Here is a 15,696-nt window from a genome sequence, read left to right as displayed (position 1 = left end):
CAAAATTACCATGAAAATGAAAATAATAGCGAAATGAAAACGATTCGAATAAAACGCACAAGGAAATAAAAATAAATTTGAACATAAAAATGAAAATGAAAATAAAAGTCATAGGAGAATCAGAATGGAAATAAACAATTGAAAATCATCGTCAAATAGTAAAATAATAATACAAAAGCAACAACAAGTATATCATAAGTGTAGATAATCATGTGTAAATTTCCTGTTATATACTCCACCACCCTTATCAGCTGTATGTACACATATGTACATACACCATGCTTCTGATATAAGATTAAATTTTAAAAAAATTTCCCTTATATTTGCAACAAGGCTGTAAAATTATTTCACTTAGAAATAAAGTAAATTAGAAATGTATCCAAATCATAACAAGTAAGAAAGTTCTAAGTTCAGATGTAACCGAACATTTTCTACTCTCGTAACTTGCAAGTTTGGTGTGTTTAGTGCTTGATTTATCGCGCTTTTAGTAGTTTTCAACAGTACTGTTATATGGGGAGTGGGCTGGGTTGCCACCCGATTTCACTCATTTTCACACTGTCGATAGATGTGCTAAAAGCATTTGTTCTCAGAGAGTTTTGTTATTATAGCTTGAGCGGTTGAGGAGATTTGTACATTAAATCTATTTATTAGGGGACGGGACCACGCCCATTTAAAAAAATTTTTAACTTCAGATGCCCCTCCCTAATGTGATTCTGTGTATCTTATATCTTATTGCGGAGTATAGTTATGGCAATTTATTTGTTTTTGATTAATGGCGTTTTGTGGGCGTGGCAGTAGCCCGATTATGCCAATTTGCAATACCAACCGTCTTCTGGTACCAAGAAAAAAGTGAACCAAGTCCCATAAAGATATCTCAATTTTTACTCAAGTTACAGCTTGTACAGACGGACAGATAGTCACCCAAATTTCAACTCGTCTCTTCATCCCGATCATTTATATATATAATATATATATATATAACCCTATATCTAACTCGATTAGTTTTAGGTAATACAAACAACCGTTAGATGAACAAAACTATTATACTCTGTTATTATAATTGAAACAAAAATGTAAAGGAAACAAGAAAAAACGTTAACTACGGTTGCACCGAAGCTTTCATAATTAAAAAAGGTTATATATCTCTTTAAATAAAATAGTTTTTAATGCAAAAACTTGATTCCGAGCGTTCAGTTAGTATGACAGCTATATGCTATGGTGGTCCGATATCGACGGTTCGGACAAATGATGCTTCTTGGGAAGAAAAGATGTATGCGAGAGCAATGTCTCGAAAACTAAGGAACTAGTTCGCGTGTAACCGGGCAGACGGACATGGCAAAATCGCCTCAGCTCATCATTCTGATCGTTTATACTTGTATATACATATATTCTATAAGGTCTTCGACATTTATATAGGGTATCCAACGCTCAGTGTATAAAAAGCCAATATAATAGTATAACCGAAATTTTGCGACGTAAGGTTGACTTAGGTTACAGGTTTTTAAATTATATACCATATATATTATGCAAAGCAAACTGGCAAAAATAGTCTATTTCCTACAACGATATGTGAATTTACACCGATTCTTGGAATATAACATTAATCGAGTGACCTCATAATCGAGCATTGGGAATTTATATCTATTTGCTGATATTTAAATTACTTATTGGAATTCCTCGGACTTTATGGCATTGTTCGGACTGAATGTTTGACTTGAGATTGTCAATTTTGATACATCAGTATAACCTAACATTTTGAACATGCAATGCTATCTCGTTTACCGAATATTGGGGAAATTCGTCAGAAAATAAGAGATGTCTCATATAAAGTTAATAAAGAGTATATGTTGGATAATAAATTAAAATAATGTGCAGTATTGAAAGTATTTTAAATATAATATAAGAATGCATGAAATAATCAGGGTTGTCAGGATTTTGATATATAACAACTTTTTGGGAAACTTTTTTTTTTTTGACAAGATATATTCACGAAATTTAACATGGATTATTGTCCAAGGTAATACTACAATATCCGTATAAGTATATTGATCAGATCGAACTACTATAGCATATAGCTACCATACAAACTGGTAGATCAAAATCAAAAATCAAAAAACCTTGTAAGGAAAACTTAAATATTTGAAGGGTATTATAGCTTCGGTGCAGCCGAAGTTAATACTTTTTTTCTTTTTTTAAGCTGACTGCAAAACATACCGTTTAAAAGTGATTTCTTTACTATAAAAAAAAATGAGTTTTCAAATATATTTTCTAACGAACTATTAAAATTCTATGAGTTTATAAAAATGTGTGTGATATTAAATAAAATTTTTGATTTAAGCATTCAATTACATATTTGTTTATTTAAATGCAATTACATCCTTTTTTTTTACTTTTTGCTGATAAAAATTCAATTTTTGCCTAATTATATACATATGATTTTTGCCATAAAATTCGTAATGATTTTAATTATTGTCAAAAATGAATAAACATAGGTTGATTATATAATTAAAGGATTACAGCGATAATGTTACAAATAAAGAATGCAAATGACTGAGGTATTATTTTTAATTGTCTAAATGGAGAATTTTTAATTACTGGCATACATATGTATAAGTATTAAATATATAATATTTTAATTTCAACTTCTTTAGCAGCAGTTAAATTTAAAAGGTTTAAGGAAAAAGTTTTCGATTGATAGTTAAGATTTGCTGGAAAAATAGTTTGCACAAGTACTTACAAGTATTCGTATCTGATGCCTCGCCAAAATATAACTGAAAATATAGAATAAGAATTTTATTTATTTTACATTATTAAATGTGTTACAGGAGTCTAAATTCACTTTAACTAATTTTAATATAAACAATGTCATATGTACAATATGTATTTATAGAAATGTATCGCAATTAATACTTTATTAAATTCTAAAAGCTTTCTAGTGACCTTCATTTCATAAGCCATTGCTTTCATGAATTGAGAAAATCGATAACTTCTAACAAGCCTAAACCCATACAAGCATATAATATGTAGACCCGAGCACACAACATACATGCACAAATTTCAAGTGAGTAGTACAAATCAACTCACAGCGCCTAAATGCATACCAGGGGCAGTAGAGGTAATCAGAACAATCTTTACGCTGATAAGCACTGACAGCTACTGTAGCACCAGATGGATGCCTGAAGTCACTACTCACATACATATATACACTCGATTCACTCGGTTGCATTTGATTAAAAATTCCAATCTATCACATTGCCTGTCAGTGGTAGAAAATTTAATTTTTCAATATTAACAGTTACCCCCTGTGGCTGCATCCCCAAGCGGCAGCTAAGGTGTAAATGCTAGTTCAGATGTGAATTTGTTGGTGCCGACATTGGATTAAATGAAGGGATCACCAGCATTTCAAGTGGAATTATGGATATGATTACAGTAATGCTGCCCACGAGGGCAAAGCCGATAGACTATATGCTAGAAACTGACAGCTAGGCTCACATATAACTGAGTGCCAATATTTATGTGCATATGGCAAGTATAAATGTATGGTATGTACTTAGGTATAGTCCGCAGTTGTATTTTCGCAGTTCATTGCAATTTTTGAATGGCTCAAGGCATATTGGAATAGTTGATTCAAATGACATGAAAGTAACGAGATAATCTATGCTGGCTGACCCGCATACAAATATATTATTTTTATATATTTCCAAATGCAAAAATATTAGAAATATATATTATAATGAGAAAAATATCAATTTGTAGTAAAGTAACTTAACACCATAAAGCTCCCGCTCCACTTTCTGAACATTTTAAGACAATACTTTTTGTTTGAAATTCTTAGAACAGCCAATCACACATACTTACACAACAAGATCCGCACATTACTAGCGTAGACAATATCGGGCAAACAAAATTATGAAGAATACGTCATAATAGAAAACCAGATTAAGGTCAATATCATAAGTTGCCGACTCTGACAAGCAGCACAACGGAGAGCAACGTGAAAACGGGAAGATTAAATACTTTCAAGGATTTTACAGTGTCAAGACAGAAATATTTTGAAATTAGTTCACAGAAATACAAAATTTACGATTTTTATAAAAATTGTTGCTATAATTACAACACAATTTTAATAAAACTCAAAGCAAAGAGAGGAGAACTTCAAAAACTACAAACATATATACCTATGTATGTATTAACATAACATTTGTATTCACTGTCCTGCTAATGGGTCCAAACTTGGGTTTAATAGGTGTTTGCTGTGGTAGTGGTCAGATTTTTAACCATATTACCAACTCCTTGAAACTTTAAGGACAAAATATAATGCTGGTTTCAAAACTATAAAAGAAAAATTATGCCATAAAAAAGAGATGCCCTAAACAAATCCCGCAGGGTGTTTGAGAGAAGAAACAAGTTTTAACCAATGCTTCCAAGTCTAGAGACAGCTTAACGCAAATGATTTTCGATCGATCTTAGCCTGTCCCGAGAGCAGCGGGGTTAGACTCAAAGGTGTCTAACATGTTGTTAATAAAACCATAACTATGTGTAACGTATTTACCGCGGTTTCAATGCGTTAGCGTGGCGTCAATTAAGACAAAAAACTGTTTTTTGGTACTATATATCTTAACTTTAAATTCCAAATGATTATATCACATCACAGTATGTACATATATGAACCGAGAGCTAATGACATTATCGAAAGCAGCACCATAACTTTTCAAGAGCATAACAATATCGCTTTTTGGAAATAATATGTTGTGATGCCAAAAATGGATACCATCAGTTATATAACTCCCCTAGCTCCATATACCGAATAGAAAGATTTTCCATTTGACTTTATGCCGTATATATAATATAATATATGTAAGTCAATATTTGAGATATGTTAGAAAATTTAGGGAACGTATAATATTGGATATACCATAGTTTAATACCGAAAATATATTAAATCGATCAACGAATTAATCGAATCAGTCTAGCCTCTGCCTTAGCCCCATTATACCCGATATAATGATTTATGACTTTCCATCTGACGCTAAACCGTTTCTGTTGATTAATATGTGTGACATAATGAAACTAAGTAAACAAGCCTTCTTAAAAATGATGTGGCTTAGCGCTGAATATAAATAAAATCGGTCTCAGACTTTGGATCAAACATCATATATCTAACGGGATGATTACCGACGCTTTGGTTCTTGTTTTCCTGACTTATCCAATACATTAAATTAGGCCCGCTTGGTTAAGTTTACATCACATATATCTTATTTGAAGTTGATATTAATCTGGGCCATGAAGCAGAAAGTAGTAATGATATTAAATGTTTACGACCTATAATATAAGATTATACGATACCAAATACTTAATCCATATATAATATTCATATATAATATCGTAGAAAGCGAATATTGAATACTTTCGCGACATGTTTTTTAACATAAAATACCTGAAATGTAGCCTTTGCGTTGATCTTTGAAAAATGCGAGAGTATAAAATGTTCGATTTCACCTACACTTAGTCTCACGGAAAGTAAGTGAAATTTATGTTCATCTAAACCTTTTCTAAGAATGAGAAAGTCTCAAGAATATGTCTCTTAATCTATCGCCAAACGGGCTCCAATGTATCATTATCAGCTGTTCTTGGGAGAAATAACTGAATTTCATCAGTGAGTATCTAAATGGAACAGAATTACTCTTATAATTAGCATATGTGTACCTCATGCAAATTTTAAGATTCTCTTTAGCTTAGCTCTTCAATACTTGTTAGCCTTTTCGTCCAATTTTAATATAGAGTATCGTTGTATATACGGATTATTGCATACAGCATCTACAAATTGAGATGACAACAACAACATTCAGCGCACTATAGCCGAAATTCATTCATCCAAATCATCAGGTCATCCAAAATTAGCCGAAATATGCAATCAGAGTCTTGGTGGCCATTTTACTGACATTTTGTTTCAACCTTAAATTGCATAAAATTATCTGCATAACATAAAAAAAAAACTATATTGTCCAAACTTGAGTTTTACATCACGTCGTCGTTCTTGTTGATAGACTCTGTCGGGTCCAGATCCATCTGAAATGGAACGATTCAGTCTCTTTTATTCAAATGTGCACAGTTGATAAATTTTCATTTGACATTTTCATTTTTCAGATCAAATGGCAGCTGCATATTAGGACTATTATGAAATATAGAAAATAAGTTTCAAAAACTGAGAAAGCGTAAAAAGGTCGCACATTTCCGAAGTATTCCGATATTAGTTTCTCTTTGAAACTACACACAAGTGGAACCATAAAAGTTTCTGCCTTTTATGCCGCAACAATACGTTGCCAAATTGTGTTAAGCACAAAAAACGAACGCAAACAAACAAACAAAGAAGCAAGAGAAATGAAGAGCAGCAGAAAACAGATTGGCAAAGTGAACTTTACTGACACCAGCCACCGCAAGGAAGTCGGGGATTGTCTGATCGACGCCCTTTGGCCGCTTTGCATGGAGAGTAATTTAATAATTTACTTTTCTTTTGGCCATTGAAAAGTGTGGCAACGCCGGGTCGACTTTTGCAAACTGACAAAGCAATTTGAGCGCAACTGTTTGTGGAAAAACGCAACGAAAACATCGAAAAGTTTCTAAATGACAAAATGTTCTTAGCACAGCTACTTATTCTTATTTCGCCTTCAAATGGAAACTCGCCACATACACTTATGTATATGCATGTATGTGTGTAGAGTTTCAAAGTTGTCTTTTGAGTTGTTTTTATTGTTGCACAGAAGTGCAGCACAAACAATCGAATTGACACATATTGAGCGTATTTCCGTTTCCATTCGATTTACGAATGCCAACAACCGAAAGTTTCAGCTGATATCGCTCGTCTTCCATATTCTACTCCTTCGTGTTACATTATTGTTTTGCATATAGCAGTTGTTGTTTCTTTTTCTTTTTACTTTGATAAATTTTCAACGATTTGCCGCTACTTGCTTTTGGTTTTTTCTGCATTAGCGTAAAAAGTTTCTAAACAACGGTACTAATGGTCGCAGTGAAATGGAATTTGTTTGCTCGCCCATTTAAAATTAAATAATAATAACAACAACACAATCAGAACTAACAAGCCGAGGGTAAAGGACGCTTAGACTCATATATTTAAATGTGACCCGTTGGAAAATATAGTAGATCGGTTCTTTTTATACCCTGAACGATATTAATTTTGCCACGAAGCTTGTTACACGCAGAAGGAAACGTCGGAGACCATATAAAGTATATATATAAATGATCACCGTGACGAGCTGAGTTGATTTAGCCATGTCCGTCTGTCTGTCCGTCCGTCCGTCTGTCCGTCTGTATATACGCGAACTAGTTTGCTGTTGCTTTCAATTTTCTCATTTCATGATGCTCTCTCATTTCATGATGCATGATGCATAACTGATATTAACTTTAAAGTCCTTATACTGCATTTAAACGGTCTAGCGACCGGTTTAGTGATAAAACTAAACATTTTACAATGAATACAGAATATTTTTAGACTGCTATACTTGAACCAGGACAAATTAAAAGAAAATGCAAATTTGTCATGCAGCTTAAAGTTTTCCTACAGGCTAGCAACACATATGGTATGCAGAAATATGTACGTCTTTCGAGATATATCTCTATGAGCTTGACATATTGCTATATGTACTCTTGATTCTTCGGAAAATACTTTTGTAGCTGCAAACAGCAGTAATAGCTGCTGCAAGTGCGGAGGCTTTACAATATTTTATGTTTTCACACAGTACGCACCGAAGTGAAAAATATAAGCAGATTAATTTATTGAAAATAAATTTAACATTTCTTCATCGAGATGGAAGCACCTTCAGCTAATTTGCTATTCATAAGAAAATATCACTGCTGTTTTCAGTCCGAATTTGTATTTACGGATGCTAAAATTAAAGAAATTTTTTACTTTTTTTTATACTCTTGCAACATTTTGCTACAGAGTATAATAGTTTTCTTCAACTAACGGTTGTTTGTAGCAACTAAAAATATACGGTATCAAACATGCTTCGGAGCAATCAAGTTCAATTAAAAATTTATTATGGACGGAGTTTTTAACGTTCAGTGTGTGAGTTATATATCTACAAAATTGCTAGAAAATATGTTCTCAAGTATACCCCAGCACTGTCAAAATTAACTCAAACAGCCCATCCCTTTCTCTGTTCCCAATATAGCCTGTATAATAATTTCCGACGTTCCACCTGACAAAATGTGTGATACTTAAATAAAACTAAATGAAAAAAAAATCTTTCTTTGAGTGGAAATATGAATGAAATTGGTCTAGACTTTAGTCCAAACCTTATATCCCCAATATTGTAAGTTTCGATGCTCTGGTTGACGTTTTCACATCAACTCATTATACTAAATTTTGCTTCTTCATTTGAGTTTATATCCCATATAAGTATGTATGTATCTCATTTTAAGATGATTTTAATATAATTTTAGGCGACGCGAAGTAAAATATAATAATAAAACTAAATAAGTCTGTGATCAATAATATAACATAATAAAATACTTCCACTTTGATTGTAATTCATTTCCAATTTCATTGAATAATGAATTTTGAATTCTCTTTCAACATTTTTATACTCCCGCAACCTGCTGCTATAGAGTATAATAGTTTTGTTCACCTTACGATTGTTTGTACCAACTAAAAATATACAAGTTAGATATAGGGTTATATATATATAAATGATCAGGATGAAGAGACAAGTTAAAATTCGGGTAACTGTCTGTCCGTCCGTCCGTCTGTGCAGGCTGTAACATGAGTAAAAATTGAGATATCTTTATGAAACTTGGTACACATCTTTCTTGGTACCGTAAGACGGTTGGTATTACAGATGGGCATAATCGTTCTACTGCCACGCCCACAAAACGCCATTAATCAAAAACAAATAAATTGCCATAAATAAGCTCCACAATGAGATACAAGACTGTTATTTGGTATACAGGATCAAATTAGGGAGGAACATCTGAAGTTTAAAATTTGGCCCCGGCCCCTAATAGGTTTAATATGCATATCTCCTAAACCGCTAAAGCTATAATTCACTGGGAACTAATTTTTACTACTACTTTTAGCACCTTTATCGACGGTGTGAAAATAGGTGAAATCGGGTGACCACTCCGTCCACTCCTTATATAACGGTACTGTTAAAAACAACTAAAAGTGCGATAAATCAAGCATTTAACACGCTGGAGTCATTAAATTTTATCTCTGGGATGGTATGAGATGCCTTTATAGGAACTGCGTTCAAAATTAGACAGTGGGTGTGGCAACGCCCAATGTTAAGTGAAAAATTCTCATATCTTGGGATCTGCTCAACCGATTTGAACCAAATTCGGTATATAACATTCTTCTTGTATTTCTATGTTATAGTGCGAAATTGGATTACAACCACGCCTATTTCCCATATAACACCATTTTAAATACCATCTGATTCTATCACTTTCATCTATGCAAATCAAGCAAAGTATCTAAAGAAATCTAAAACGAGTATACCGTTTGACTTTGCGAAAGTATAAAATAACCGGTTACACCCGAATTTAGCCCTTCCTTACTTGGTTTATTTTAGCATTGTACACATATAAAGTTTTGTTGACTATCGGAAAATATCGGCAGTTATCAAGTAGTACATGGGCTGAAAACTCGTTGTCCTTACTTTTATTTCGACGTCCAATCAAATGATATACATACATATGTATATTAATTGCGTTTATCGATTATTTTACAGTGTTAATTTTTTACATATTTTAGAGTCAAATCAGCATAGAATTTGTTCTTATTGCGTTTGAGCAGTGCCAGATTGTCGTTAGAAAGTCTTATACGTATTAAGTGTGCCACGAAGTATATACATCCATATGTATGTATACCGTCTGTTTGTATATACCCGAACTTGTACGTCAGTTTTTGAGATATTGATTTGTACATTTGTAGAAGTCCTTTTCTTGCAAAGAAGCTGCTCATTTGTCGAATCCGCCTATATCGAAACACAATAGCATATAACTGCTATACAAAATGAACGATCGGAATCAAGTGCTTGTATGGAAAACTTTATTATTTACCGAGATATCTTTACAAAATTTGCCATGGGTTATTGTTTAAGGCAATTACAAAATCATTGAATAAATTCTACAGATCGGATCACTATTACTGTTATCTGCCATAGACACTGAACGATCCAAAGCCAGTTCTTGTATGGCTTTCTTATTTTTGAAGGTGAGTTTGAATGCAAACAACGTGATGAAATTGGTTTTATGTTATTCCTGTGAACGAAATATAGATGTTCTCTTCTGTTGTTTTTGCTTTTGTGGTATTGCCAGCATTGTTATTATATTGCCTATGTGGGAGATATTTATAACTTTTTTTTATCTTTTTTAGCGAGAAAGTGAGGCGAAAGTACATATATGACGAAAGCCCACTTTATAACAGATGGGAATTTGTTTGCAACTCTCGAAATTGTACTTTTCTAAACTAAAGGTTTTCAGTTGGAACTTTTCAAATTGGAAACATGATCAAAGAAGTTTAGCAAATGATTTTATCGAGATAAAAAAACGAACAAAATATATTCCTACGAAAATTGTTTTATCTGGTAATAAAACAAGCACATAGAAAAAAATAATTATTACCAGCAGAGGCAATCTTGCTTAAAAATAGTAGTTATGAAATTCATTTCACGCTCAGAGGGGCCTTAAAGCTAAGTCCGCAACACTTACCACATACTTATGTATGTAAATATATTATATTCTAATATTTGACGAAAAATATTTGGCATGGCAAGTAGGGCTTATTATTTAGAGATTACATTATAAATATTACGGAAGGCATATAACTTGTATATTTCTTCGAATTTACTTTTACAAATTTTCCCTCTAACTTTAATTGTTTTGCAGTTATAAATGCATAATTTTTCTTTGTTATTTCAATCTTTTATATTAACAAAATACAAATTATTTATTTCCACGAATGCGCTTTTAATAAAACTCCACACACGTCTCTATATATCTTCATCGTAAGTTGTTATGTCAATATTTGAGCTGCGTTGATAAACAATCACAAGCCATAAAGAAGAAAATGTAAATAAACAAGTAAGGAAGGGCTAAGTTCGGATGTAACCGAACATTTTATACTCTCGCAAAGTCAAATAGTATACTCGTTTGAGATTTCTTTGTGGATTGGCTGATATTTTCGGTAGAAGGTCAACTATAGGCACTGGGGTCCACATATTTAGTACTTAGGGGCTTAAACAGTTTTGGTTCGATTTAGACAATTTTTGGCCACAAGGTGGCATACTTTAATCGCATTATTCACGCAAAGTTTTATCCCTATACAGTCATTGTTGCCTGATTTGCATAGTGGAAAGTGAAATAATCAGATGGAATTTAAAATGGTGTTATATGGAAAGTAGGCGTGGTTGTAGTCCGATTTCGCCTATTTTTGCACTGTGACATAAAAACATGAAAAGAACGTCATGCACCGAATTTGGTTGAAATCGGTTATGCAGATCTCAAGATATGGGTTTTCACCTAAAAGTGGGCTGTGCCACGCCCACTGTCTAATTTTGAACGCGGTTCCTATAAAGTCATCTCATACCATCCCAGAGATAAAATTTAATGACTCTGGCGTGTTTAGTGCTTGATTTATCGCGCTTTTAGTAGTTTTTAACAGTACCGTTATATGGAGAGTGGGCGGAGTTGCCACCCGATTTCAACTATTTTCACACCGTCAATAGAAGTGCTAAAAATATTTGCTGCCAGTGAATTTTGTTATTATAGCATTAGCGGTTTAGGAGATATGCACATTAAACCTATTAAAGGCGGGACCACGCCCACTTTTTTAAAAAAAATTTTAACTGCAGATGCCCCTCCCTAATGTGATCCTGTGTACCAAATAACAGTCTTGTATCTTATTGCGGAGCTTAGTTATTACGCCCATCTGCAATACCAACCGTCTCACGGTACCATGAAACATGTCTACCAAGTTTTATAAAGATATCTCAATTTTTACTCAAGTTAGAGCTTGCACGGACGGACGGACAGACGGACAGACGGACGGACGGACAGACGGACGGACGGACAGACAGTCACCCGGATTTCAACTCGTCTCTTCATCCTGATCATTTATATATATATAACCCTATATCTAACTCGATTAGTTTTAGGTGATACAAACAACCGTTAGGTGAACAAAACTATTATACTCTGTAGCAACAGGTTGCGAGAGTATAAAAATTCGCTTGTCAGTCAGCCATTTAGTTGAAATTCTACGAATAATATTCCGAGATCATAACAAAGTTTTTTGCGGCACTATTTCAACTAATTCCACCGCATCCCATTCCACAGTTGAGTCCCCAGCAGCAACGAAGTATATTTACAAGCGCACGTCTTCTGTCGCCTCACACACACACAGACATGTTCATCAGTGCAGTGCTTTCGCATTTCAGAAAGTTATGAATTCCAAAAATGTCGTATTTATTGGTATAATTCGCTTTGTTTATTACTGCTGTTGTTTTTGTTCTTCAGCGACATTATACTGCATATTAATTATGAACATTAAACAAATTACCCAGCATTGCATAGACACGCACAAGCAAAGAGAATGGAAATAAGACGATTTGTAGATAGATGGGAGTATGGCGGGACAATCAACAAAAATGACGACAACTTCTCTGTCAACAAAAAAAAAAAAACAAATGAAAGCAAAAAATCGAAGAAAATACTTAATAATCGAGGCTGCGAGTAGTTATGCCCCAACGGGGCAGGGCTGGTGCTGTATTTTGATGAAGCCATTTAGACGGCGAAAACTGGCAAAAAGATCAACATGAAATTACCCTAATGAAATTAATGTCTCACATATTTGTATAGTGAATGTCTACGACGTAAAAGTTTCACTGGCAAACTTTGACGAAAACATTTGCCCATAATTAGGCGTAAATGCTGTTTTACTTAAGGATACATGTTGACGTTCTGGGGAATTTATGCTACGTTATAACTGTCCGATTTGGGTGGGTAGCACAAGACAATAAACAAGTGTAATATTGTGGAATCTTATAATTATTTGCGCATCTTCGAAATTAAATGATTTAAATTGTTAGTTAAACCTAAAACAATTGTGTATGTTGAATAAAGAAAACAAACAACAATGACAAGTAGCCAAAAAATTAGCTGAGCTGTTTGATATATTAGCCATCTGTTGATTACCAACCTAGCAATATTCCGAAGCAGGGCTTAAAGAAAATTACAGTCCCCACATAACACCCATCTAACAATTTTTTCTTTGTTTTTTTCCAACTAATAAAATTTTTTCTCTTTTGTCAAAATACCAAAATCTTGGCAATCATATTATTATTATTTTTTAAGATTAGACTCAATATTGATTTCTTTTAACGCCAATAACCACAAAGGTGCAAAAAAATGTGTACAAGAATAGTAGAAAATATCATGATCAGATAAGAATTAACACATTTGCATATGAAATTGGCTGATTGATGTCATAATACCTGATTAGTTTTGAACGGAACTTCAAGTAGAAAAGTGTAGAAAGAGGAAATCACGATGAATGATTGACCGTACATTGCTCATTTAAGTTTTTAGCGAATGAATATTTAAAAGATTGTAGGCATGCTGATGGTAGCGGACAAATAGCAGATTATACAAGACCTAGATATAGTTAATTTAGAATAGCTAAGCTGTCGAGCTTTAGGTTTCTGTTGAAAAATCTATAGTTTAACATGTATACTGAGCTCGAGATTAAGTGCAACTGACATGCACTAGCTCTCTCTCATATGCCTTGACTCAGTTTCTTTTAAAAGACTCGCAAAGATATGCTTAACTTGCTCCGCTTTATGCATGACTACAGGCTACTTATCACAGACATCCAGTTTCGTTTATGTCACCATCTCTTGTTAAAGCATGTTTCCAATTGAAGAACTTATCAAAAATGTATCTCTATTTAATTTATTGATTTAAATAATACAGTGAAACCTGTATTTATAATTATAAAATTTTTGCCGAAACGCTGCAATTTTTTCTCTGTTTTTTAGTATACTCAGAGCAATAGCTATACATAATAGACATCGTATTATTGTATTCAGTGCAAGTAGGCTGATAACAGTCGAATAGTTAATCATTTATAAAGTGATTGAAAGTTAATACGAACTGGACGATTTGGCAACTGTAAAATTTCATACGTAACCTAACATTAAGTGCCCATCAGGTTTATCCTTAACAATAGATACATATATTCAAATTAGTAATACCACCAAATTTACATAAAATCGAAATTGTTTCATCTACTATCGAGTTCGTTTTGTCACAGGCTACAAGACTTGCTCATATTGCCTATTTAGGCTGTAGTTTCGGCTTTTATTATGTGCTTTTAAAGCTTAAGCTTTACCATTTTTAGCCCTAAGCCCTAAAAGATAGCGCCTGATTTTATTCCCAAGCGGATTTAGAAGACATGAAAAGCAGATTGAAATTTTTATAGTCTCGCAACATGTTGAAACAGAGAGTACAACAGTTTTTTTCACCTAACGGTTGTTTGTAAGACCTAAAACTATTCGAGATAGATATAGAGTTATACATATACATATAAATAACCAGGTTGACATAACGATTTGAATTCCGAGTGACTATCTGTACGTCTTTTCGTCTGTGCAATAGATAACTTGAATAAAATTTAAGATAGCTTGATGAAACTTAGATGATGTGCCAACTTGTTGGTACACTAGGGATGTTGGAATTGCTTATGGACGGTATCGGACTGTTGCCACATCCACAAAATTCTGTTAATTGAAAACCTTCAATATAAATCACTAAGTACTTAAATAAGATACAAAACTATAATTTTGTACAAGGGAGCTATAAATTGTTTAAAAGTGGATGTGGCCCTGCCATCTAAATGGTTTAATGTACATATCTTTCAAACCTTTTATCCTAAAGCAACCAATCTTGCTCAGAAGAAGTACTTTAAGTACTTCTTCAAACATTGTAAAATAGGTAAAATTGAGTAATGACCACGCCCACTCCCTATATAACGATTATGTTCAAAACTACTAAAAGTGCGATTACTCAATGATTAAACGTGCCCTAAGCATAAAAGTTTGGTTACACCCGCCTTAGCCCTTCCTTACTTGTTTTTATTTTTCTATTTTCCGTTTTAAATATTCAATCACACATACTTACATACATATTTACTTCAATGTGTTTACACTTGCATTCGTATTTATTTGCTATTAGAGTAATTCGAAAATTTCAATCTTTATGCCAGATCCAGCCCAACTAGCGCTGCAAGAAATCCAGAATTCTATTAGTTTCGTCTTTCCTACAATCATTTTGTGTTCAATTTGTGGCGAAGAACCTTTATTTGTTTAGCCATTCGTGTGTAAGGTTTTTGTGTAAATATTGTATTATCCAAACATATACACTCTCAAATGTGTGTATGTCCGTACTATAGTTGTTGGTGAAGAGCGTACTCTGTTTAAAGTGAAAAATCCTGGTGAGCAAACGATTTGGTCAAACCCAACAGCAAGGTAGTGCTACTGACAGCATTGACAGTGAGCGCTGAGTATTTAATTTTTCTGCTGTGTAGCGTGAACACTTAAGTAACCATAAAAATACCGAAACATCGTGTGGCACCTGCACAAAGGTTTGCATGTGTGTGTCTATAAATCTGCTACGGAT

General features: G+C 33.4%; 1 protein-coding gene across 2 annotated transcripts in view; it reads right to left on the bottom strand.

Annotated features, from left to right (window-relative positions):
• Positions 1-15,696, bottom strand: part of rdo (reduced ocelli) — a 166,376-nt gene that overhangs the window by 129,565 nt on the left and 21,115 nt on the right. For both annotated transcript variants that reach the window (XM_036374553.2, XM_070106312.1), the window contains exon 2: positions 2,738-2,771. The gene's annotated coding sequence lies outside the window, so the exon portion shown is untranslated. The remainder of the gene's footprint in view (positions 1-2,737; positions 2,772-15,696) is intronic.

The sequence above is a fragment of the Bactrocera oleae genome, chromosome 3 (genome assembly GCF_042242935.1).
Source record: "Bactrocera oleae isolate idBacOlea1 chromosome 3, idBacOlea1, whole genome shotgun sequence".
Taxonomy (NCBI): domain Eukaryota; kingdom Metazoa; phylum Arthropoda; class Insecta; order Diptera; family Tephritidae; genus Bactrocera; species Bactrocera oleae.
The sequence above is the reverse complement of the archived record's forward strand: the minus strand, read 5'-3'. Positions and strand labels throughout refer to the sequence as shown.